The sequence below is a fragment of the Lissotriton helveticus genome, chromosome 9, assembly GCF_964261635.1.
Source record: "Lissotriton helveticus chromosome 9, aLisHel1.1, whole genome shotgun sequence".
Lineage (NCBI taxonomy): Eukaryota > Metazoa > Chordata > Amphibia > Caudata > Salamandridae > Lissotriton > Lissotriton helveticus.
In genome coordinates, this window is record NC_136070.1 from 920,946,176 (window position 1) to 920,972,189 (window position 26,014).

Consider the following 26,014-nt stretch of genomic DNA (forward strand, 5'->3'; position numbering starts at 1 on the left):
CTCAAGGAGCTTTACCATCAAGTCCGTCTTCTTGTTCTAAAGGGTGCAGTCGAAGGGGTCCCGGTACATCAAAGAGGAGAGGGGTTTTACTCTCGATTCTTCCTCATACTCAAGAAGACCGGAGATTGGCGACCCATTCTGGATTTGAGGGCTCTCAACCAATTCCTCAAGAGCCAATCTTTCCGCATGCTGACATTACTGGAAATCCTGCGTCTTCTATCCAGCGGGGATTTCATGACCACCATAGACCTTCAAGACGCGTACTTTCATGTCCCGATTATCCAACAACATCGCCAGTACCTGCGTTTCAAAGTGGGACAAACGCACTATCAGTTCAAGGTCTTGCCCTTTGGGCTACGATCAGCTCCTCGTGTGTTCACGAAGGTACTGGCCCCTGTGGTGGCTCACCTGCGTCTCCTAGGCGTTCAAATCTTTCCATACTTGGACGATTGCCTCCTCAAGTCTCAATCCCACCATCAACTATGTCAGGACACTCGTCTTTGTCAGCAGGTGTTTCAGTCCCTGGGGTTGGCCATCAACGTCGAAAAGTCACAGTTTGCGCCACTGCAAACCAGAAACTTCTTGGGAGCGATCCTAGACACGAAGCTATCAAAAGCGTTCGTCTCGCAGACAGTCCGTTTCTGTTCAGACGTTAAAGTCATTTTTGGGTTTGGCATCATCTTGTATCACACTGAGCCCAAATTGCAGATTGCGAACCCGTCCCATTCAGGAGGAACTGGACTTACAGTGGCGTCAGGTCTCCGGGTCCTTCAACGACCTAGTTGCTGTCACAGCCAGCATGTAAAGGAGTTTGCTTTGGTGGGGGCAGCCAACCAATCTGGAGACGGGGACGTTGTTCCTCGTTCACGCACCAGATCTCACGCTCACGACGGATGCCTCTCTGGAGGGGTGGGGCGCTCATCTCCAAGGCCTATCCATCAAAGGCAAGTGGACTCCGCCCCAACGCACGTGGCATAGCAACAGGCTAGAGTTGATGGCGATCTTCCTAGCGCTCAAGTCATTCCTACCTGTAGTTCAAGGGGAGTCAGTGCTTATCCAAACGGACAATACCACCAGCATGCACTACGTGAACAAACAGGGAGGGACCAAGTCTCCACACCTGTCTCGCTTGGCCCAGTCAATCTGGGATTGGGCTCTCCGTCATCAGATCACCTTGACAACTGTCCATCTGCCGGGCGTGTCCAACATCTTGGCGGACTCTCTAAGCAGGTCCACTTCCTCAACACACGAATGGGAACTGCACCAGCCAACTCTGGATCTTGTGTTCCACCGATGGGGTCGCCCAGCTCTAGACCTCTTTGCAACGCCGGACAATCGAAAATGCCCGTCCTACACAAGTTGGCATCCCCACCCCGGGTCGTGCGGCAATGCCCTTTTGATCGATTGGTGCGATCTATTCGCTTACGCTTTTCCGCCGATTCCTTTAGTACTGCGGGTGCTGTGGAAGATGTGGAGGCAGCCCTGTCACATCCTATTGATCGCACCTCGTTGGCTCAGACAGGCATGGTTTTCGGAATTGCTTCTGCTGTCCCAGTGCGAGCCCATTCCTCTGCGTCCCCGTCCTGACCTCCTAACGATGGACAGGGGCCAAGTGTGCCATCCGGATCCCTCCACGCTACAATTGTCGGCATGGAACCTGAGCACCTTGAATTCGCAGACTTGAACATATCTCAGGAATGCAGGGACATCCTCGCTCATGCTAGGGCTCCGTCTACCATCAAAACGTACAAACTCAAGTGGAAGAGATTCTGTCATTGGTGCGTGGCAGCAAATGTCCATCCCATCCATTCCACTCCGGAGCAACTTCTCCCGTTCTTCTTAAGTCTCGCTCAGTCAGGACTTTCACATGCTACCCTGAGAGTTTTCCTGCCAGAACTGCCTCCTTCCGCAAGTCCGATCAACTGTTCATTGCTTACGGATGACTGCGTAAGGGGCATCCAGTTTCCAAACCAACAATTGCCCGTTGGCTTTCTTCAGCCATTACCTTCTGCCATCAACAAGCTGGCAAACCTTTGCAGTCTTCAGTGAGGGCTCATTCTACGAGGGCGATGTCTTCATCCACCGCCTTGTTTGCCGGTGTGCCACTTCATCAGATTTGCTGTGCAGCGACATGGTCCAGCAGGCACACCTTCACCAAGCATTACTGTTTGGATGCCATCAATGAAGCGGTTACCACAGTGGACAGGCAGTGCTTCGTCATCTTTTCAAATAAGGTGAGCCTCTGTTCCCCCCTCCTTGGTGTTTTTCTGTGATTGCTAATGATGTTTACATGACTGTATTATTACTGTCTTTGGCTTTTTCCATATGTGCCTAGCAATCTCAGCTCTACGGAGGTTACTGCTTTCTATTCTATTCAAGCATGTGAATCTATGAAAGACACCCCTAATACTGGAGAAGAACAATTGTTTCTTACCTGTAAACAGGTGGTTCTCCAGTATTGGTGTCTTTCATAGATTCACATGCGACCCACCCTCCTCCCCTCAGAGGCTCTCTTCTCCTCATGCACTCTGGGTCTCTTGGTGCTACGAAAATCTGAGGGCTTGAGCTTCTGAGGAGAAGGTTCTAGAGGGTGCTTGCGCCTGATTGGCTGTACTTTGGACTAACATAATGACACTAATGTGTTACAAGTAGTTTTTTCTCTTTACCATGCATTCCTATGTAGGAATTGTTTTGGAGGTTTTCAGTTGTATTTCCTCTTCTTTTATTATGTATTATGTTTTCATATATATATATATATATATATATATGTTTAGCATTATTGCTATTTTATTTACCGTGGGACTCCCACTTCGACGACGGGGAATATTCGAGCATGTGAATCTATGAAAGACACCAATACTGGAGAACTACCTGTTTACAGGTAAGTAACAATTGTTCATCAGGAGACTTTGAGGTGAGATAAGTGCCTTCTTCTGTTTGACGTGTCAAGTAATACCATTGACATTGACTGAGACAAGACAGAGTTGTTTTTTGCTGAGATGTTGAGCCCATAGCGTGTGGAATATGGAAAGATGGAGGGTGTGAGATGGAAGCTGTGTCGTATCACTGAGCAAGAGGTCTGGAAAGGCAAGTGAAGCAATGAACGTTCAAAAAGTAACAGGTAGTATCGAAGAGTTGTGGACTCGAGGTAACACTGTAGGCATAGCAAGAGTATGATGAGTACTCTTTGAGGGAACTGACGCTGAGCTGATACAATAGAGGAGGAGGAGGAACTGTGGATAACCCAGAAAAGGACACCTAGGGGCCGATTCCAATTTGGGAAAAAAAGCGTCTGTATCGTATCCGGAGCCCTCTCCGTACGAATCGTACACGTCCATTCAAATCGCGTAGTACGATCCGTATCTCGTCAATCCGTCTGAATCATCGGGAACCGTATGAATTGTAAGTCTGAAACCGTATGACACGGACCCTCACAGTGACCCGTACGATTCGTAAACATGCCGTATGACCCGACGAGTATGATCCGGGCCGGTGTATGAGGACGCAATTTATACGGTACACGTCAGGTAAGGGTGATCGTACGGACAATCACATACACACCGTACGGTGCGTACACCCCATGATCGCAGGGGTACGGTGCGTACCTCTGCGATCATGTGGTGTACGCACTGTGCCCCATGATCTCAGGGTGTACGCACCGTACACCCTGCGATCATGGGGTACGGTGCATACACCCCATGATCGCAGGGTTACGAACTGTACCCCTGCAGACCTGGGGTGTACGCACCGTACGGGGGGGGGCTTCCGTACCTGTTTCGAGGCATACTCTGCTTCTCCGGACGTTTTGGGCTCCCGTAAAAAAAGCATTGTACGGTGCGTACCCGACACGAATCGTACTTGCTGGGTAGGGAATACCTGCTTCGAACCGTACGGATGTTGCGTACAGCGGGTTCCGAGGGAGAATCGTACGGAGATTAGAGTTGTACGGTCTGAGTCCTGCTCCTGGTACGAATTGTACTTCATCGTAAGTACCGGGGAGGTTGCAGGGCACGATTCGTACGGGAAAAACGCTCCGTACGGCTATTCTGAGTGTTTTTTTCCGAATCGGAATCGGCCCCTTAGTGTATTCTGAGATAACTAACAATAATACACTATCTTATTAACTTTAAGCAGGTGAGTATATATCCCAAACCCCCCCATCCTGCCTAGTGTCCCCTGACACAAACCAAACCAAAATCAATATAGAACCACACCGGGAATGCTACAAACTATGTGTAGCGGCAGGTGTACAGCAATAATGTGAAGTACGCCGGGCAAAAAATTATCAAATAGAACATAACATTGCCCTCCTGAAATACGTGACGCCCCTAACAGTCCCACGAAGGAGGTACCCAAACTGGGGGCAACCCCTATCAGCTTTCAAAGAACATGGATAAATCTTCACCCCGATCCAGTGAGTTTACATCTCACAGCCTGACTATTTATGAATTAGAGTGATAATCTTTGACCTCCCAGAAAATTGCAGACTTGTCTTACAACTGTCAATATCTCAATCATCTAAGAAAACGTAAAGTTTTAGTCAGGAAGCAGGCAAGTCATATGGGCCCAAGGTCCATGGCTCCTCACCTTTGTTTCTTATACTTATATCTAGCAAATCAGAGCTCAGATATTCTTCAGTGAGACTTAACCTGTCAGAAGTATTCGCTTTTCTTTACAATTCAGGTCAAATTTCTCAGTTTTAAACAAGAATCATGAAGCACTTCATGGAAGAAGGTTTTTCAAAGTATCCACCAATAGCAAAGTCTTCCCCATTATGGGAACTTAATATAGATTTAGAAGAGAAAGCTTCTTCTAGTCCATATCAAAAATCGTCAGTTCAGCTTTTTTCATGGAAGATTGAATTCCTGTAGGTTATAATATCGATGAGAGCCAGTGAGCTACTGTTTCTGACATTTTCTACTGAGGATGCCCAGCATGAGGACAAAGCTTTTTCAAGCATGTGAATCTATGAAAGATATCAACCAGGATAAATATAGTTATAGGTAAGTTACTTTTTCATGCCTTGCGACTGAGGCAAGGGTCAGAGTTATAAGTCGGAGATCAGAAAATGTTGGTGATTGAGAGGCATACAAGAATGGTGTACACAGTATCTGCAGTTCTCTTTGCTCTGTCTTTTGAATCTTTGACGGTGAAAACAAGACTGCTTTACATTACAAGACTTATATGTGGTGTGTTAACACCCACATAATATGCTTGTTCACTGATTCTATTTTAATGGGGTGACGATTCCAGCAGTATTCCACGCAGTCACACTTAAAGGAACTTAACAGCTTTAAGAGGGTCTAAGTATTTAGTAAAATAAGGGCAACTGTGAGATATTGGATACATTGATTATTCTTGTTCAGGTTAAACACGTTAAAGACAGCAACCCCATTATTAAGAACCGCGAGACAAAACAAATACCTAGGTGTCTAATGTAAACAAGTGGAAACCTGTAAAAACACAATTGGCCAAGGCTAAAAATTGAGAAGTCATATTTTATTTCACAAACAGGTGGTTACTAGCGCTACAGATGCATCTAACACAATTCATCTGGGTGGAAACTAAATTGAAGGGATACATAAATATTCAAATGCCCCAAAAGCAAATGAGGTTTTGTTTGTCCAGAATACTAAAATATTACAGCCGCTTAAGGAAATTGGACCAACAGAGAAATTGAGGAAAAGTGGGTGCACATGGATCAGGCGTTTGGGTGACAATCCTTCTTTGAAAGTTTTGCTCCTTAAGGAACTGACACTCAAAAAACTTTTATCTTAGTAAAATAACAAAATTTCCACTCTAAACTTGGGGTTAAGTTGTAAAGAAAATTGGGCAGATAACCTATCCTTCAACACTGATGTCTATGTAATTCACACTTTTTATTCTTGATAGAGGGGGACAGTTTTATTCGTTGAAGACTGGTAGAATGCTGGAAGTAGTGTAAACATTACTCCTCGTCTCGGAACAGTTTTGGGAACTTGGTAGAGCAGTGAAGGGCGTAGAATTGGAGATTTTACCAGTTGACAATTCTGGGAGGCTCAAGTGTATCCTAAATGGTTAATGGATAATAGAATTATCACTGGTATTCCACACCTCACAGCCTCAAAATAATCTTTCTGAATCTAGAAGGAACAGCAGGAGATGTGGGCAAGAGGATGCAAGTAATAAACACAGAGTGTCCACGGGTGTATCTACAACAAATTAACCTAAAAAAGACATGGACCCACAATACCAGTGTTTGACAGAGTGCCCTAAAGGTACGCCTAATGGATAAGGATACCCATCAGTCACTGTTCGATACCGCCCTGGTCATGATCTGGGCTCCCTTATATACCTCTCATAGTGAATCACTAAAGATGTATGTGAGGACTAGATGGACACGTCCAACATCTAATTATGAAGCACTGAGTCACTTAGAAGATGTTAAGTGAAGGTATCAAGTGATGGGTAAAAAATGGAAAGAATTGCAGTGCGTGAAAATATGTGAAGTAATGGTGAGTTAAAATTGGGTAAATGAGAGAAACATGAGTTTATTATTATCGCTCAGTTGCCCAAGACTAAAAACAGTGCAAAAAAATGGCAGTTGCAACAAATATCTGCCAATAAGGTTTATATGGTCAACATGTTTCAGCAGAAAAACAGGACACTATTATCCCCTGCCTTCGTCAGGACCTTAATCAATAAATTGCTACTGCAAAAAGAGAGTATATAAAAAAGAATATTAAGAACCATTTCACTGGGGGGCGTGGCTTGGCGCCGATGGAAGAGGTCGTCTAGGCGCTGGGCTCCGTGTTCGAGCCCCTATTAATCCTGACTTACCACATCTGCAGACCCCCATTTCCCCTTGAAAGCGGGGGGAAGGGGCTCTTCTACATCGGAGTTGCGGAGTGCCGCTCAATTGACCCTGGGGACTCGGCGAGGATCGTTGGCGTGCTGACCGGGGTGTCTCCGGAGGAGCGTATAAAATGGCGGCCATGGGAAAACGCTGAATCCCCGACTGTCCGCGATCGCGGGAAAGCCTGTACATACCTGGGCTTCCTGACTCCGGTGCCGGGGCTGAAGATCTTCATATGTGAGGCGGCTGATGATCGGAGGAGTTGCGTATTGGATCCGGAAGGCGAGATCAATCGGCCCGTCTTTCAGAGTGCTGCGCCGCTGCCTCGCCGACTGCTGCTGTGGGGGTTGGGCGGTCGGACCCTTCCCCCGGACCTCATCCAATGCGGCAGTGCTGCTCCCGGAATATAAATGGTACACGCTACGCTGACGGCGAGGTCCCCTGGCTCGGGTCTTGAAGACGCTGGGCCCTGCTGTTTACGTCACCGGTGAGAGCTGCGAGCCCCCCCTGAATTGCCAGCCGACCCTAAGAACGGGATTTCCCCGGGAGCAAGCGGAGACTGATCTCCGGTGCGGGGCCACCCTGAGCCCCTCCAGACCCCCGCTTGACGTTACTGGCCTGCTGTGAGGGCGGACCAAGGAGGGTTCAGTTGAGCCGGGGGGGGCCCGGGGCTGGGGGACCCGGGATACCGGAAAGCTGTAGACCGGGCGTTGGGCGGCGACTCCGCTGATTCCCCTGGAGCTGCCGCGGCGGGGAAGGAGAGGCCAATTTCAGAAGGAGCGGAGTGGGGCCAGAAAAGCGGACCCGGAGGCCGCGGAGGGAGCATTGGGGACCGGAGGCAGGCCAGAGCGGCACGGCTCTGCAACGAGAATATCCAAAGGAGAAACTGCGGAGACCCACGAAGGTGATCCCGCAGCGGGCCGGCCCCTGCAAGAAAGTGGGTGAGAACTACTTCGGTGGTCCCTGGTGGCGAGGGATACTACGCTGGGGTGCTGGTTGGCGAGTGCACTGAAGGGATCACTCCTGCATGGGAGAGTGGTGAGGGACTGGACGGTGGATGCAACCACAGGAGGGAGGGGACTAGTGGAGACTGCCAGCATTATTGCTGCTCCAGAACGCACACGGGTGCTCCCTTCCTCCCTCCTCCTGGACCCCTGATCTCTGGGCTACACCTGGGGGGCCAGGGGATGAACGAGCAGGGCGCGACTGAAGGGCATGGACCTGTGGGTACATGCGGAAAAAGCTAACGGACCGCTGGGCCGCGGCTGGGGGTCACACAGTGTGAGAACTGGAATACGCTTGGCCTGAGGCGGGCTCTGTGCTGGTGTCCAACAGTTGGCTGTGCCCAAGGAGGGGGCCGGTGTACTTGCCACTCGACACTGGAGCTGACCTGACCTCGGTACATCGGGGTACAGACAATGAGCGGATGGTGCTGCTTTAGCCTGCTGGAGTTAATGGCCGTGTGACTGTGGCCCTGACAGTCACCACCTAGGGCCGCGCACCTGTGCTAGCCCTGATGGTCTCTACGTCCGATATAATTCGATTGCAACTTGGATACCCAATCAGGTGGAGACTTGAAGACTTAAGAACGCTGGCTTGCGAAGGGTTCCTCAATCCTGGCTTCTATCTTCCTTTCCATTACCGGTGAGACAATCAGCAAACCCCCACTATGGGGAAGCCTAAAGGGAACAAAGGCGTCGGACACTGAGGCACCTGATAAGGGGGGAGCAATCAGATCCCGGACAACTACGGGACCCCCAATTGCAGCTTCAATTGGACAAAATCCTGACCGCAATCGCAGACTCCTGCATGGCGCTACAGCAAGATATCGCACAAGTGGCCACGGGACTGGGTCTACTGAGGGCCGATCATGGCAAACTGGCCGACAAGGTTAAAATACTGGAGGACAAGGTCCATACCCTTGAACCAGCACAAAAAGACCTCAAAGCCTCTGTGACCATTGTATTAGACCACGTAGACGCGCTGGAGAGAAGAGTGGAGGATGCTGAAGGGCGCAATCGCCGGAACAACATCCGGATAGTGGGACTTCCGGAGAAAGTGGAAGGGCAGGACAACAGGGTCGACCCCCGCGTCCGGTGGTAGCCCGACTGTTGCATTACCGGGACAGAGATCTGCTGCTCCAGAAGGCGCGAATAAACGGTCCCTATCAGGTGGAAAACAGCAAAATTAACATTTTCCCTGATTACACGTATGAAACGCAACGTCGGCAGACCTCTTTCCTGGCTGTTAAGAGAGAATTAAGAACTGAGGGGCTTCAATACTCCCTTCTCTTCCCAGCTAGCTACGAGAAAACAAGGTTCTTCGATACTCCAGACGATGCCTGTGCTTGGCTAGAATTATACAAATCCGGTATAGATGCCCATGAACAAAGTCCCAGAATGGGCTCAGAAGGATTGCCACCGCGGAAGTCGTGACGGATCCACAATAGACAGAGGGGACTAAGGAGGCCTTCACTACCGGAGACAACGGCAGAACGACGAGGTGTCCTGGAGATGGTATCCGCACTATCAGGAACACGGGATTCCCCATTGCAGGATGAGGTGGAGTCCGAAAAGGATAATGACCACTCAGACACTGAACGCTCAGAAACGGACAGTGTGCCCTTGCCTGTGGTTACCCCAGCGACGGCAGAGGGAATGCTGGACGACGGTTAGATGCACCCGGTGAGATGTACGAGCTCGATGTACAGGCCATGGCGGACTGCTGGCTGCGAACTATGGGAGGGAGCTGCTAATTGTGGATGGGGGGTCATTGAGTTGTTTATTATATGGGGCTCGATCGGTTAGCGGGGAGCTCAGGGACGGGACAGTTGCCCGTTGGCGACCAACCCTCCCTCAGTGCCCTTAAGGCACACCCACAGTGACTACTGTGGGATTAGCCAGATGTTAGTGTTCAGGAGTGTTTGGGTGGGAGCTAGGTGGAGGTTACTAGGTCCTGTTCTGGGGAGATGGGGAGTTTGGGGATGTTTTAGGGTGTTGGAGGGAGGGTCCATCATCGATGCTGACGAGTTACCACGCTTAGAGCGTCTAGAGAATGGTTGGTGTGGAATGCACAGGACATTGTGGGACAACGGGTGAGTCAACTAATCTGAGATGTATAACCTGGAATGTGAGGGGACTACATACCATACCATGACGCAATGCCTCAAGATTCACACCTACTTGGTACGCAGGGGAGTGCAGGTTGCACTGCTTCAGGAAACACATTTAACGAAGGCTGAGGGACTAGCATTGCAGCGGTGATGGAGGGGTCAAGTGTACAACACGGCATATTCTGCGTTTGCCAGCGGCGTGCTAATTTGGGTAAGAGCCGGGGTCCCATTTCAGGTATCCAAACAGGTCATAGACCCAGAAGGGAGGTTCGTAGCGATAGAGGGAAAGCCGTGAGGTAAGGACATTGCCTTTTGCAGTGTATATGCACCCAACGTTGATCAGCTGTCCTTTCTAGCGAAATTGTCTGGGTCCCTAGCACATTTCCTCGTAGGACCATTACTTATGGGTGGGGACTTTAATTCTGGGCTGAACATCTCCCTTGATAGGTCACACCCCCCCTTGGCGGATTCCCCGACACACTGCACGGCCAAAGGTAGATTGGAATGGCAAACGAGATAGGGACTAGTAGACGCTTGGCGAACACAACACCCACACAATCGAGATTACTCCTACTTCTCACATATGCATGAGCTCCATGTGAGGTTAGATGCAGTGCTTTGCTCCCCGGTTCTAATGCCAGCGATTGTGAGAACTGAGTACCTGTCCAGAACAGTGTTGGATCATAATCCTCTACTGATTGCTATGCAGTGGCTCCCAGGGAAGAGGTGTGGCGCCGCGGCCAGGGCGACTGACGCTGGAATCTGGGGACCACGGTTCGATCCCCGGCTCCGGCGGCAGGTTAGCCCAGCACCATGTGACTCTGGGCAATAGCTCGCTTAATCTTCCCGACGGCCCCCCAGCGCCTAGAGACCCTTACGGGTGATTGTGCGCTTTACAAATGTGGACTTTACTGGTGTCTCCTGTGTCCCCACTTGGAGGCTACGCCCAGAGACGCTAGAAGACCCTCCCTTTCATGATGCGCTGGAGGAGGGCATTGCGCAGTACTTTGAGCAAAATGCTGGCACGACTGTAGCGAGGGCAACGGAATGGGATGCCTTCAAGGTAGTTATAAGAGGGTTTTGCATAGGGAAACACGTGGGGGTGCGGAAGGTACTTCTCGATGACCTGGATAGGGCTGACAAGAAACTCCGTGAAGTGGAACTCTTAACCCCTGGTCACCCTGAGCTCCAAGATAGGGTTAGTGAGGCAAAAGAAGCGGTTGCAGCAGAAACAGAGCGCTTGCGCAGCTTCGATTAGAAAACATACACAGTGCGTTCCCATGCAGAGGGCGACAAAGCAGGGACCCTGTTGGCTTGGCTTGCTAATCCCACGAAAAGAGGCTCCCCCATAGTAACCATGCGCACAGCGGAAGGAGAAAAGGTTTACACCCAGAATGAGATTTTACGTTGCTTTACGAGTTACTATGAAAATGTATACAAAAGTAAACTAGTGACCAATACCCTGTCGCAGGGTTTCTGTTCTCACACAGAACTGTGCACAGAGGAGTGGAACCTCGGCGAATTAGGGTGTCCCAAAACTCACCTTAGTATCCAACTCACCCCTTACCGAGCTAGCTACAGTGTCTCATTGGACATATCAAACTCCCAATGTTTAGACAAACCAGAACATGAACTTACTGTACCTCAGGGTACGTGGAACTCATGAACACTCTTTCGTTATATTATCATTACAAACCAGAACATGGAGTAAAGAAGACACTTGTGCATTTGAAATGTTTATTTACTAATGCCGTCTTCTCAGGCGCAGTATCTTAGATAATACAAGTATACTTATTATCAGTAGCAAAATTACCAGCATAGTTACTAAGACATAAAAAGAAGTGTGTTCTATGTGCCTCGTGCAAAGCAATATCAATCCCGCCTGAAACCAGAGTTGGCAAAGGCTGCACTTGTGTTATGACTATGAAGGCGTAGAGATCAGACCTCATAACAATTCCATATCGTGTTGTTCCTGAAACTTCAGCACTCTTCGTGCAGACATAGTTTATTAAGCAAAGCTGATATCAGAGCAATAACATATTATTCTCACATAAACCACGGCAAACTACTAGGTTGAAAGCTAAGTCAACAATTAAGTGTCGTGTGCAGAAGTTGCAAGAAAGAAAAATGGCGTTTAAACCTCAAATGTACCTATGCTAACTTAACACGATATAAGGATATACAGGAGCTATATGACACCCCCCCATGATCCGAGAACGGACTAAATATGATAACAGAAGTGCCATCACATGAGAGCAGAACTCAACAGTAAGCGAGAATGAATCAAAACTAAACTTTAAAAAGTAATGCTAAAAAATAGCCCAAAAATATAACGTGGCTCAAGCCAATAGGCAAAGAAAATAAAAAGTTCTTGACAAATAAGTCAATAAAAATCAATGAAATGCTATTGATCAGCACGTCAATCCGAGGCAGTGTCTATGATAAAACTGTATATGAAAAGTAAGCAGCAACAGCCTCTAATAGGAAATCACTGTCCTCATCCGAAAATAGTTCAGCCATCCAATTTAAAAGATGAAAGGAACATACATGTTCTCCAAGCACCGGATCCTCTATAACCATCAGAGGACAGCTCGGTGGGTTTTCAAGAAAACTTTGTTCCAAGAAAGTCTGTGCTGCAGACAATATATCCCAGGGACCCATTAGTCCATGCGCCACTGCTAAGGCCATAATCTTCTCGTCAGAACAAACCAACTCGTGAGCAATGATAGGACTCATCAGCTGATTAAAATCGACGTCAGGAGAAACCGGTCCGCAGAGACACAAATCAATGGCCCAATGGAAATCACAGGTCAGGCAGTGAAATACAGGCTGGACACAGGTGAAGTAGGAGAATCGAAAAGATAATCCATATGCCGTGCTCAAAGTCGCCAGCGGCAGTGTGCCATAATATTCAAGCATGCGGTTGCGAAACCGCGTCAGTAGCTGTTGCGCGGGGTCTTGCACAGGAAGGACATCCATATTTAAAAAGACAAAAAACCACTAGTGCGCCAGCCGCTAATGCAAGTAAAAACGGGAACCCTCCAAACAAGGATGAAAAATTAGAATGGAAGAAAGCAGGAACGACTCCAAAAATCTTTTCAAATGAAGTCACGAGACCACTGCTAACAACTTTAAAAAAATGTGCAAGGCCTTTTGTGGCGGATGCGTTAAAGATAGTTCGAACCATAGCTCCGAAATGCAGAGGCAAATCAGTATTCAAAAGAGCCTGAACCTCTGTACGGGTGTTTGCAATGTGAAGCACGAAAGTTTCACGGGCCGAGCTCAAGGCCACCTCTTTCTGGGACAAAAGAGCCCTTATTCTTGCCATGCCGCTGAATTCTGCTCCCAAGGTTGGTATCTGTGGCCAGAGGGAAGACTCCCTATGTTCACGTGTGGGAGGATAAAGCACATTTCTGCAGCAAATAACCCGCTCACTTACTGTAACTATGAAAGCTATACCTTTAATCAACCCACAACAGTTTTCATTATTGAGCATCAAATAACTACCATTCTCTAATAATTTAAACGTGGGGATGATAGCAGGAACTGGCGTGCCTTGTGAAACGCAAGCCATATTGGGTCGGTCCTTGTTGCATGAACCGTGTAACTGTATGTGTCTACACATTAAAGAATGATCTGGCGTCTCAGTGCACTCCTCCCCTGTTAGATAAACTTCCTGGTCATCCTTAAAACATCTGTATGTGTATGGGAGTGACCAGACTTCATGAAGGAAACCGCTACCTAAAGGTTCATAACGACCTATTGGTACACATTTCATGCAATTTGAAAACTTATATAAAGCAAAAGGCAGCATTATTAAACCGTGGATAAGCCACGTCGCAGCAGTGGCTTCTGCCACGGAAAAAGGTAAAGATTCTAACCTTTCAATATGTAACATAGAAAAGGAAGCATCACGCATTGAAAGTAAGCGTTGTTTGTCAGTCAAATTAAACGGTGCAAATAAGGAAGAAACGTTCATGTACCCCCAGGGAACTTTACCCATTTTAAGTGTTTGAAGGGTCCATGCAAACTGCATGATTGATCGTAATTGATTTTGACCATGGTATAACACTGACACTTCATCATGTACAATATCGAAGACTGACGACACAATATTATCTAAAGTGTAAATTCTAGAGGAAAGCACATTAATGCTATTGTCAACAACTGCAAGCACTTTCTCAAGATTTGCTTGATCAATAGCCCTCAGGCGTGTAGCAGCCTCAATCTGTGATAGCTTCCAAATTTCATTGTAAACCACATATAACCACCTTTTCGACCTGCCACTAGCCGGGCCTTTAATGAAATCATTCAAGTCCACTTCTGCATTTAGTTTAGAAAGGTGATTCTTAACCGCAGGTAAAGTTGAATGTTTCAGCCAGTTTTGACACAATTTGCCTACAGAATACGAGGTGACAGTATGACCCAAGTCAAAACGGGGATCAGATCTAACAGTTTTAAAACAGTCAGTTAAATTCAAAAATCTATGTTGGCAAGAATCAGCACTACGGTGCCAAAGCAGCCAACCCTTAGGATTCACACTGGAAATGTTAAAGGAGGAATTAAGGAGTAGAGTCTGTAAGTCTCTAATGGACAACTGAGTAAAATTACTCCAACCATCATATTCCTCCAACTCCGGGAAAGAAGGAGCGTTTAATTTTTTAGAAGTAGCCAATCCAAAGCATGTGGTCTGGGAAATTGTTTCATTCAGAAACAGCATATGATTCGGGATGAGACATGCACGGTGCAAAGCCTCAGTGCCTTGTACCTGCCAGGCCTTCGAACCCCAAACTGATTTAAGGTCTATTGTATCCTTCCATAACTCATAGCCTCCAGTAACTAATTGATCAAGGAAGGACTTGGAATACAACAATTTAGTATCGGTAAGTCTAACCTTGGACATTGGCATTTTTCGAAACCTAAAATAAAAGGACTCGGGATTGGACTGATTAAAGTCAGTGAAGTAAGAATACTTTCTCAGAAATGTTTCAGAACTCCCCTGATGAGGCGCTGGGCAATGTTCCCACTGAGTAAAGTTAACAGTATCCCTCCTGGATGATGTTTTGTGTAAGAAGTGATTGCCATAATGTTGGTAACAGAATAATTCACCATAATTAGCAGATTCTAAATATAAATCCTCAGCATCAAATGCAGCATAGTATTGCAAATCAGAAAATAAACTTTCTACAGCATTGACATCCCAGTCATCAGAACGAATGTTTTGTTTCACCACATCCCCCATATTCACTCTAAGTACATTAGGGACATTAACGACTTCCGTTGGGCCATGAATCTGAAACCGAACTGCATCCCACACGATTCCATCAAGGACAGGCCATGCTGTGATGTTAACCAAAGTCAAGTCTCTTTTTAATCTGTGTGTAGAATGTGAAGAGGAAAGTGGGGCCAAAGTTCCATTTAAATGTGTAATGCAAGTTCTCTCCTCGACATAGTGTCCATTCATAATTCGAAAAAAATAAAACACAAAACCAATTGACATAAAAAGGTAAACTGAAAAAAGGACCAGCCAAATGTATGTCCAAGGGGGTATCAAAAAATGTTTTTTAAACAGGCTAGCATAAACTGCAATTCGAGAGGGTTTCTTCGAGGCAAGGGAAGCAGAGTCAAATGAAAATCTGGATTCCGTGGCTAAACGAGCTTGCAGGTCAGGCATGGACAAATCAGTGGGGTAGGTATAGTCCAACTCATCAATGTTAGTTCCGGGTAAATTATTTAATAACGGACTGGAAACAGCAGGTAATTCGATGGCCACTTCAGGTTCAATATTAGAAGCAGTGGACATAACTGAATATCTCACAATGGAAGGACAGGAAACAGCCGGTGTCATGCTAAGAAGAATCGGTCACTCTGTGTATCTTGACATTGTCAATTGAAATAAACCTGTTTTCCTTACGACCAGGAAGTGGTGGTAAAATGACTGTTCTTGTGCCCTTCACTCCAACGACGGGAACCGGAGCTCGATAGGAGGGACCAAATTCTTTCTTGTTATCGATCTTCTCTCGAACCAGTTCGCCAACTTGGGGTAGCCAGCCAGCTACCGGGATCTGCAACGCATCATCCGACGTGGAGGGCAAATGTTCCTTTGCAAGACTGTCTCTGGTCTTTTGTAGATTCTGTAAAACATTGCAATGTTCATCTGCGTCAAAGGAAGTGGTGCGAACCACATAGTCTAGACCGTCAAGGTCAGGGACGTACATCTTGATGCCAAAGAGCATTTCGTATGGGGTCCGCCCACCCAGAGACCTTCTAGGGAGATTATTAAGAGCACGCTGCACGCCATAGAGGTGAGCCAGCCAGTTTCTGCCAGTGCCTATAACTCGGGCTGTCAAAGATTGCTTTAAATCACGGTTCATTCGCTCAACTACACTGTTACCCTCAGGTCTGTAGGGAGACGAAAACTTGACTTGGACCCCCATCGAAGTCATGGCATCCTTATACGCCTTAGAGGCGAAAGCCGGACCCTGATCCGAATGGAAGGTACCACAGGCAAAAATCCCTATAAAGACACGCAAATCTCTAATGACAGTCCGTGAATCAGCGCTGCGATGTGGCCATACCCACACAAAGCGTGTGCATGAGTCAACTGCTACTAAGATGTACTTATACGCAGTATCAGATGAAAAAGGACCGCAGTGATCTAAATAAACACAACCTAGTGGTTTATTAGAAATGTACAACTGAGTCTGTGGCGGACGCGTAGCAGTTGAAGGTTTAATCTGCTGGCATATGTCACAAAGAAGGACATAATCACGCGTCTGTTTGTACAGTCCCCGCCACCAGAAACGTTGTTGTAATTGAGTTACAGTGGCCGAGACGCCCGCATGCGCAGACGCCACACCTTCATGTGCCGCTGTAATCAAGTCTGCTCTGCGATCCGAGTTGGGAATCAGCCGTTCCCCAACGTCTGGAATTGTCACAAAAGGAACCTTTTCGGGACTTAAGTGGTATTTGTATTTCGAAGGGAATCCCGCAGGATGCTTACTTCCCTTCTCAGAGGCAGCAACTGCTGCCAAGATGTCGCTATCAATCTTGGTTTTTGACCTAGTAACTGCTGCAACTAAGTATGTAGATACCGCTGATTTCGCTGCCTCATCAGCAAGCGAGTTGCCAACAGCGTGAACTCCTACGCGCTGATGACCGAGAGTATGAATTACATAAACGAGTGGCAACATAGCCTTAAGCTCTGCCACTCGAACCCAGATCATTTTATGTTTTATTGCGCTACCCTTGGAATCATGGAAATCATTTTGAATCCAAAAGAACAAGTTTTTATTGTAAGACTGGACACAGTAGTACGAAACACTTACAATCAGAGTAGTCACTCCAGGATCTGCGTACTCCAACGCTAGTAAAAGAGCACGAAGCTCAGCCAATTGTGCAGTGCAATCGCCAAGGGGCAAGGTGTGTACTTCCCTGGAAATGAACTCATCGTTCAACATAGCACCCACCACAATAGCGCATGCGGAAACGTAGGCATGTTTAGAGCCATGCGCAACCTGCGCCGACCCATCAGTGTAAATGATGCAATGGAAGTCCTCCAAAGGTCGCATAGCCAGAGGAGCAGGATGAACGAACTCATACTGCAAGTACTCTTGCGACCGTAAGGAAGCGTCAAAAATGAACGTGACATCCGTGGATGTCAATGACGCAGCCCACTGAATCCACCGAGGGTGCAAAGCTTTTGAATTCGGTACACTGGCTTTCGTGACTGCCTCCAAATGAGGACAGGGTGTTACCACTAACATGCGCTTCCCCTGTGACAGAGCTCGTTCTTTAAGAATCGCCATATGTACAGCAGTTAAAACTTTCTCCACAGTGGGAAACCGCAATTCAGCCGAAGTGTACAAGTGTGACTTGTAAGCAATAGGCACTGTGTCTCCTTCATTAAAAGTCAGGTACGTGAAACCCACCGCCCCTGGGATTATTCTTATTACCAGGTTGGTGTGGTTATCACGAGTCAGTAAGTATTTAGAAGCGAGCAGATCAGCCTGCAAGGATTGCAAAACGGCTGAATGCTCAGGCAGCCAGCATGATTTTGAGAAAGTAGGTTGTATTAACGCATACAACGGCTTGATACGCTGGGCATATTCCGGAATGTATGTCCTTCCGAAATTCAAATAGCCCAGTAAAGATTGTAATTTTTTCAGTGTTGTAGGAGCGCGCAATTGTGCGCACTTCTCTAAGAAGTGAGGAGCCAAACCTCTACCTTCATTGTTGAGCTCATAGCCCAAAAACAACACTGTGTGTTCAGCAATGTGCGATTTTGCAAAGTTAAATTTGTAACCCATGTCAGCGAAGTTGCAAATAACAGAATTTACACGACACAGATGCTCCCAAATATCGTCGTCTGTGAGATATATGTCATCCACATACGAAAAAGCATCAGGGTCGAGTGCCTCCAGAATAGAGACAATGCGAGCGGTAAATATACCAGGACTATTCTTATAGCCCATTGGAAGATGCCGGAATTGTTTTTGGACTCCAGCGCTCGTAAAACTGGTCCATTGGGAGCTAAAGCTGTCCAATCTGTGGGCATAAAAACCATTGGATATGTCAAGCGTTGTCTTGAAACGCTTACGCACGAGACTATCCACAAGGGCAGAGCCGTGGGTATTCTGTACTGCACAGTTACGGCAATGCGAGTTTAAATGCCGGTAATCCAAAACCAAACGATACGATCCGTCAGGTTTGTTCACAGTAAAAAGGGGATTATTCATCGGTGACACACACGTTTCAATAACTCCCTGATATTCCAATTGTTCAAGGATTTCCGCGACGGAAGATTTTGCTTCACGCCGAATGGGATATTGAGGTTGAGGCTGCGGCTGAGACCGCAACGGAATTTCGTGGCAAGGCGACAATCTATCCCAACCACATTGGTTACGGTACAGAGCCGGCGCTAGAGCCCGAGCCCACTCTTCTGCAAAATGCTGCGCATGCTCTTTCGAGACAGTGTTCGCGAAACTGGGGAGGATCACCTCCTCCCCTCGCGGCTCCGCGAGCACAAAAGGTGGGGGCCAGTCAGCCTCCGAAAGCAAAATATCATATGTAGAAGACAGATTTTCCCAAAATACACCTTTAACGGTACGCTGTATGTCACCTTCAATTAACAGGACAATTTCATAAAGTCTTTCAGGGGGAGCAAGTCTCGTATACGCTGTTTCTATCACAACGTAGACATCAGTCGCTGTCACCCTCAGTAGTGGACGCAGCGCCTCTCTGACTATGGTTATCTCCGCCGCGCTGTCCAGCAAGGTCAGAGCCCACGTCAGATTCCGAAGCCGCGTTCTCACTATCTGTGGCATATCGATGCGCTGTTAAGGCTGCGACTTTCTTTTTCGCAAACTGCGGTCTCTTAGGCGTAGAATCCTCCTGCTTCCATGCGCCTTCTGTCTGGCGGGGCTGGCCACGTCCCTGTTGGCCACCACGTCCCCGTCCGCCTCCTCCTCCACTGGTCTTCTGGGCCGATGAGTCCTGTAAGGAACGAGGAGAGCGTTGATCAGAAACCTGAAATCGATCAGGTGATTTAATCATCGCGCGATCGCGCAAATCATAAACTTTCTCAGCTGGCGCAGGGACTTGTGTTGCAGGATAAGATTCCTGAGTTTGCTGCTGTTGCTTCCCCTGTTTCTGTTTCTGAGGCCAATTTTGTTTTTTGGACTTTGGTTGTACATCTGCCGCAGCAGATTGCACTTGTGGTTGTTTCTTATCCTTAACCGCGAAGTACTTTAAACCCTTACTTGTGTGACCGATAGTTTTGTAAGCGGCCACCACAATCTTCGCTAACTGGCGGGGCTTTTCGGCATCGGGTAACGCTGCCAGTGCAATAAAAACCTGGAAGTTCACTGCATCTCCCTTGATGTTGGAGAGTATGAGATCACTCACAATCTCAAAAGAACCACACAGGCGCATACCCAATTCAACCGCTGCCTCAGGACCGTGATCATCCTGAACACGTATTATGATCGTAGGCAGTACAGCCATAGATGGGGTGCCGAAGCACCTCGCATAAACAGCCGCAAAAGTCTTACCCCAGCTTTCACAGTCAACGAGTTCGGGAGTGATATCCTTAGGTAAAGTAATCGTCAACATTCTATGTTTGTCAGCAGGAGAAGAATTGGGAAACACGGCTTCCAGTTGGTCAAATTTCTCGGCCAGCCAAAATGGAAAATCATCTTTATTATCAGGGCGTTGACCAAAAACAGAATTTACCATAACTGGATTAAGCCGTAAACCACCACGTTCCGTTTGCGCGGCCGGACCCCCCGGGGGACCACCCGGGAGATGACGACCTATGTATTGCACTAGTGCTCGAATCACGGAAATAGATACAACATGTAACCTTCGAATTTCCTGAAGGGTACAAGCGCCGTGATTCGGGTGCGGGGTAAAACCACCCAACGCAGGCCAGTTAGTACCTGGAATCGAGAGTGGACCTAACCTCGCAGCGGACAAAGAGTGGGGGAGGGCGCCATCAAACCAAACGCGATGCTGCCAATGATCAATAGGTATTTCCAGTGCCCTGTACGGTGTATATTCAGCCGGGACAGCTGAGGCGGTGTAGGAGTGGAACAAACCAGAAGTTGCGTCCACAGCCAGAAACGTAACCCAAGAGTAAAACAACTCGTAAGGCAACGCCGGATCTGCACACACCACGAAAATCACAGCCATCCCATCCACCGGTACTTGGTACGTCTGAAGATGGTTGCGCACCGCCACGCGACTATGCTGCGCAATGGCCACCGCCGCCATGACAAAACTGGAAACAAGAAAACACAAAGAATACTTTGTAGCACAACTGGGTAGTAATTCAAAGAAACCGTTTAAGAAAGAATCAAGCTTGAAAAAGACCTACTTCAAAAAATAGGTAGGTTTCACCGACACCCCGCTTTCCGGAAACGGAGGTGAAGGGGTTAAGGTATGAACGATATACTACTCGAGTGTCATGATATAAGACCACCGAAACCGTTGGGCGCCATGTCGCAGGGTTTCTGTTCTCACACAGAACTGTGCACAGAGGAGTGGAACCTCGGCGAATTAGGGTGTCCCAAAACTCACCTTAGTATCCAACTCACCCCTTACCGAGCTAGCTACAGTGTCTCATTGGACATATCAAACTCCCAATGTTTAGACAAACCAGAACATGAACTTACTGTACCTCAGGGTACGTGGAACTCATGAACACTCTTTCGTTATATTATCATTACAAACCAGAACATGGAGTAAAGAAGACACTTGTGCATTTGAAATGTTTATTTACTAATGCCGTCTTCTCAGGCGCAGTATCTTAGATAATACAAGTATACTTATTATCAGTAGCAAAATTACCAGCATAGTTACTAAGACATAAAAAGCGAATGGTGACAGCATGTTAACATGCTGTAATGAATAAGAGTTAACAACACTTATATCTCACCCTCCCTAACACATATATTATATTATTAGCTAAGAAGGTCTCTTTGGGTTGGTTTAGGGCGGGCCCATACCTTAGTGTCCTAGCAGGACGGAATCACATCAGCATACACCAGCTTTCTCTGCATGTGCACCGCATCAAGTGTGTTCTATGTGCCTCGTGCAAAGCAATATCAATCCCGCCTGAAACCAGAGTTGGCAAAGGCTGCACTTGTGTTATGACTATGAAGGCGTAGAGATCAGACCTCATAACAATTCCATATCGTGTTGTTCCTGAAACTTCAGCACTCTTCGTGCAGACATAGTTTATTAAGCAAAGCTGATATCAGAGGAATAACATATTATTCTCACATAAATCACGGCAAACTACTAGGTTGAAAGCTAAGTCAACAATTAAGTGTCGTGTGCAGAAGTTGCAAGAAAGAAAAATGGCGTTTAAACCTCAAATGTACCTATGCTAACTTAACACGATATAAGGATATACAGGAGCTATATGACAACCCCAGCCATAGATGTCTTCCTGGAAGGGCTTTGTTTCCCAGAACTGGATCACGAATAGGCGAAGGAGCTAGGCAAGGATATAGAGATGGGCGAAATACGGAGCGCCATAAAACGTATGGCGCGCAACAAAACTCCGGGTCTAAATGGGCTACCCATAGAATTTTATGGCACGTACGCTGATCTGCTAGCACCTCGACTGTTGGAGGTCTATAAGGAGGCGAAGCACTTGGGACGATTACCACAATCTATGCGGGAAGCGTTGGCAATACCCTTATTGAAACCGGGGAGAGAGAGCGGGGACACGGCATCGTATAGACCACTATCGATGCTAACTACTGATTACAAAATACTAAGCAGCATCCTAGCATCTCGTCTATTACAACATATGACTACACTTGTTCATGGGGACCAAGCTGGTTTTATACCAACACGTAATACGACTGTGAATATTCGCCAATTGATCCGGTTGCTAGAGGGAGCCCACTTAGAGGCTCGACATCCAATGGTATTGTTGGTAGACATAGAGAAAGCGTTCAACAGCCTCGAATGGGAATATCTTTATAAGGTACTGAGATGCTTCGGAGTGGGAGAGGATTACCTGAGATGGACGGCAGTGCTGTATACTTCAGCGGTAGCCAGGGTGAAAACGGGTACGCTAATATTGTCTCAGTACCCGGTAGAACGAGGCAGGGATGCTCACTGTCTCCGTTGTTGTTTGCTTTAGCAGTGGAGCCCCTCGCGTTATCAATCCGAATGGGATACCATTATGGGGGATTACAAAACAGGGTTGGACGACAGTATATATCGCTATATGCCGATGACCTCCTGCTCTTTCTCGAAGATGCTGACGAGGCACTGCTGGGAGCTGAAAAACTGCTAACGAGCTTCGGCGAAATATCTGGCTTGAAAGTGAACTGGTCCAAGACCTGCTTGTTCCCGGTGCGACAGGGGGAGGTCCAACCCTCAACGACCGGAGCGGTGCGCTGGGAGCCCAATTGCATGAAATACTTAGGCGTGCACATTAACCACACGACAGCTGACATACTGGAGGGCAATATTGGCCGTGGGATAAGGGCTTTGAAAGGTAGCATGGCCATTTGGGCTACTCTCCCACTGTCGCTGGCAGGCCGGATAGCACTACTAAAAATGGTTGCGCTTCCAAGGCTCCTGTATTACTTAACCCCTTTGACGCTGATGACGAGCTGGGCTCGTCATGAGGTAGCCTCCTGCTACGCTGATGACGAGCCCAGCTCGTCACGTAACATGCGGTTTCGCATATCTCAGCGTACGAGCGGAATTCCGCCCGCACGCATGCGGTTAAAGACGTTGCCAGTGTGGATACCTGCCGCTACCTTCAAACTTCTAAAGTCCATGATAGTGTCCTTCCTTTGGGGGTCGAGACGGCGAAGAGTAGCACAAAAAACGTTAATAAGACCTAAAACGGAAGGGGGACTGGCGGTCCCAGACTTTGAGCTCTACTACTTGGCAGCTCAACTGCAGATCTACACACAGGAAATTGCACGAGAATTTAGAGGACCGGAGCATAAAAGGGGCCGAGGTATACCCCGCCACGTCCTTTCTTTCATAGCGCTGCAACAGAAACTGGATCTTGGGGACCTAACGCAAGAGGAAAAAACGATCAGATTGTGTTGGAACCGCTCACAACGTAGGACAGGCGTACTCCACCCTTATGCCCCCGAGATTCCAATAGGGATGCTGACGGCGCTGCCACACGGTGGCGACTGGTCGCAGCTGCAGAACTGGGAAGAAGCGGGAGTCCAGATGCTGGGGGACTTATACAAAGACGGAGCACTATTGCCGTACCCAACACTCCTAGACAGGTTCGACTTGCCGAGAGGGGATTTCCTGCTGCACGCAGCATTGACACGAGCGATACAGACACATTGGAGGGAGGGGCTGATAGAGCCGAGAACAACAACGGTTTGTCAATATACAATGATGGCAGCGGGAACTTTCAAGGCAGTCACGTGCCTCTACTCCAGAATGCTCAATGAAGGTCTCCCACCTCTAGAGGCGCTGAAGGGAAAATGGGAAACAGACATAGGGAAAGTTATCCCCGAGACGGTATGGGCGCAGATAATGAGGAGGGCCTGGAAGAGCACACGGAACGCAAGATTCCAGCTAGTGCATTTCTATATCTTCCACCGTGCATATCTGACAGCGGGAAAGATCAGGAAATATTTTGAAGTCGATGATGCAGCATGTCCCAGGTATACGAAGGTCGGGGTGAAACTGGATCATATGCTATGGACATGCCCGAGGTTGGAGCTTTACTGGAAGGAGGTGGGAGACACGCTAAATGCGATAACGGAACGGGGCTTGGACTTTGATATAGCCATGGGTGTACTACACTGGTTCCCCCATACCCCCAGAAACAAAGTCACGAGTAAATTTATAGACATGGGGCTTTTACTGGCAAAACGTGAAATCACAAAACACTGGAAAGCAACAGTGGGGCCCAATGGCACTAGATGAAAGAACGAGTTTCTCAAATGGGCCAGCTGCGATAGCGAATTGAGATTCCAAACTGCGCGTAGACAGCGTAATGATAAGGCGCTAGAAACAGCTCAGGCGTGGGACGCATTAGTGCAAGCACTGCGTGATTATGGGACACAAGAAGAAGGAGAGGAATAGCAACAGGATTGGAGACTATCCCCCGAGACATGACAGGAACATCACACGAAACAACACCTGCTTATTCCTGTGCACACAGCTTAATTTGACTAAAACAAATGCAGACGTCGATGATGGGGATCCCGGGAGGACGGAGGGAATATAGGGGAGGTTGTTAGTAGAATGGGACAGAGCACGTTAGGGCTCAGTTATTAATGGGGTATTGTATACATTGCCTGGACCGCATCTTAACCCAATGCCGAGAATGTAGCTGAGGGAATTTATATTGTGAGTTTAGGACAATATGGAAAATGTACTTGTGTTGTATGATGTGTGGAACAAAACCCAATAAAATTTGTTTTAAAAAAAATCAGTGAACCATTTCACCTGGAATCCTAGGTGTCTGGTCACTCCTCCTGTGTGTGGACTTCTCAACCACTAGTTAGCAGGAGGGCACGGCCTCACCTCACCTGGCTGCAGCTCAGGGAGAAGAAGGACCGCTCTCTCCGTCGGGCTCGGTTGACCGTCTGGAGTACTGACTGATGGGTATCCTTATCCATTAGCCGTACCTTTAGGGCACTCTGTCAAACACTGGTGCACTCTGTGTTTATTACGTTCATTGTTGGGGGCTGTGTCCATGCTAGGTCTAGAAATGTGCCCTAGGACCCTTCTTTATCGGTTTGATTTCGTATTCAAAGGCAAGAGGATGCAACATATTTCTTGTCTCTGAATATTAAATCATTCCGGAAGGTGCTTAGACATGTTAGGGAGCGTTAGGTTTTCTCATCTCGGGTAACTGGGGTTGTTATTCTAGGCTTACAAGGATGACAGACAAAACGCCTAACTAAGGCCCACAGTATTTTACTACTACAAATGCTTTAAGTTGCAAAACTGCTAATTACTGCCTTCTGGAAAAAAGTGGGATTTGTCAGATTTGATGAAAGGGTTGTAAGCCTCTGGCAGAGAACGGCAGAGAAAAAATATTCTGTTATCTCTTACTACAGGATGTGATTTCTTCAGGACATGGAACAATTAGTTGCGCATTTATATAGATAGAATGAACAGTATAGCTAAGCCCTCTTTGCCTCTTGGATCTTCAAGTATGTTCTTGAACATTGAGGAGTAACACACAAGAAATGTGTCAATGCATATGATACGTGGAAGAGAGGGAGGCTATTACTCCACTTTAATGTCGATATGTATGTATCGATTTTTTCTGTTTTAGTTTAGATTTTGTTTTCATATTATGTATAATGTCTGCTGAGTTAAGCAGAGTTTACTTGTGTTTCACGTGTTTTCTTTGGTGATAAAATTCAGAAGTGATCAACCTCTTGCCCAGCTATTCCGTCTCCCATCATTCCATGAGTATGGGCAGTGTGGCATTGTGCATGAATGAGTGGGCAATGTTCAGGACACCACCCAATAAGAATTTACACAACTGGTTAGAATGTAACTAGAACCATATTATGTTGAGACCCTCATGTAATCCACAAGCTCCA

General features: G+C 47.4%; 1 protein-coding gene across 3 annotated transcripts in view; it reads left to right on the forward strand.

Moving 5' to 3' along the window:
* ZNF541 (zinc finger protein 541) overlaps nucleotides 1–26,014 on the forward strand; it is a 1,089,530-nt gene that overhangs the window by 486,287 nt on the left and 577,229 nt on the right. The window lies entirely within an intron of this gene.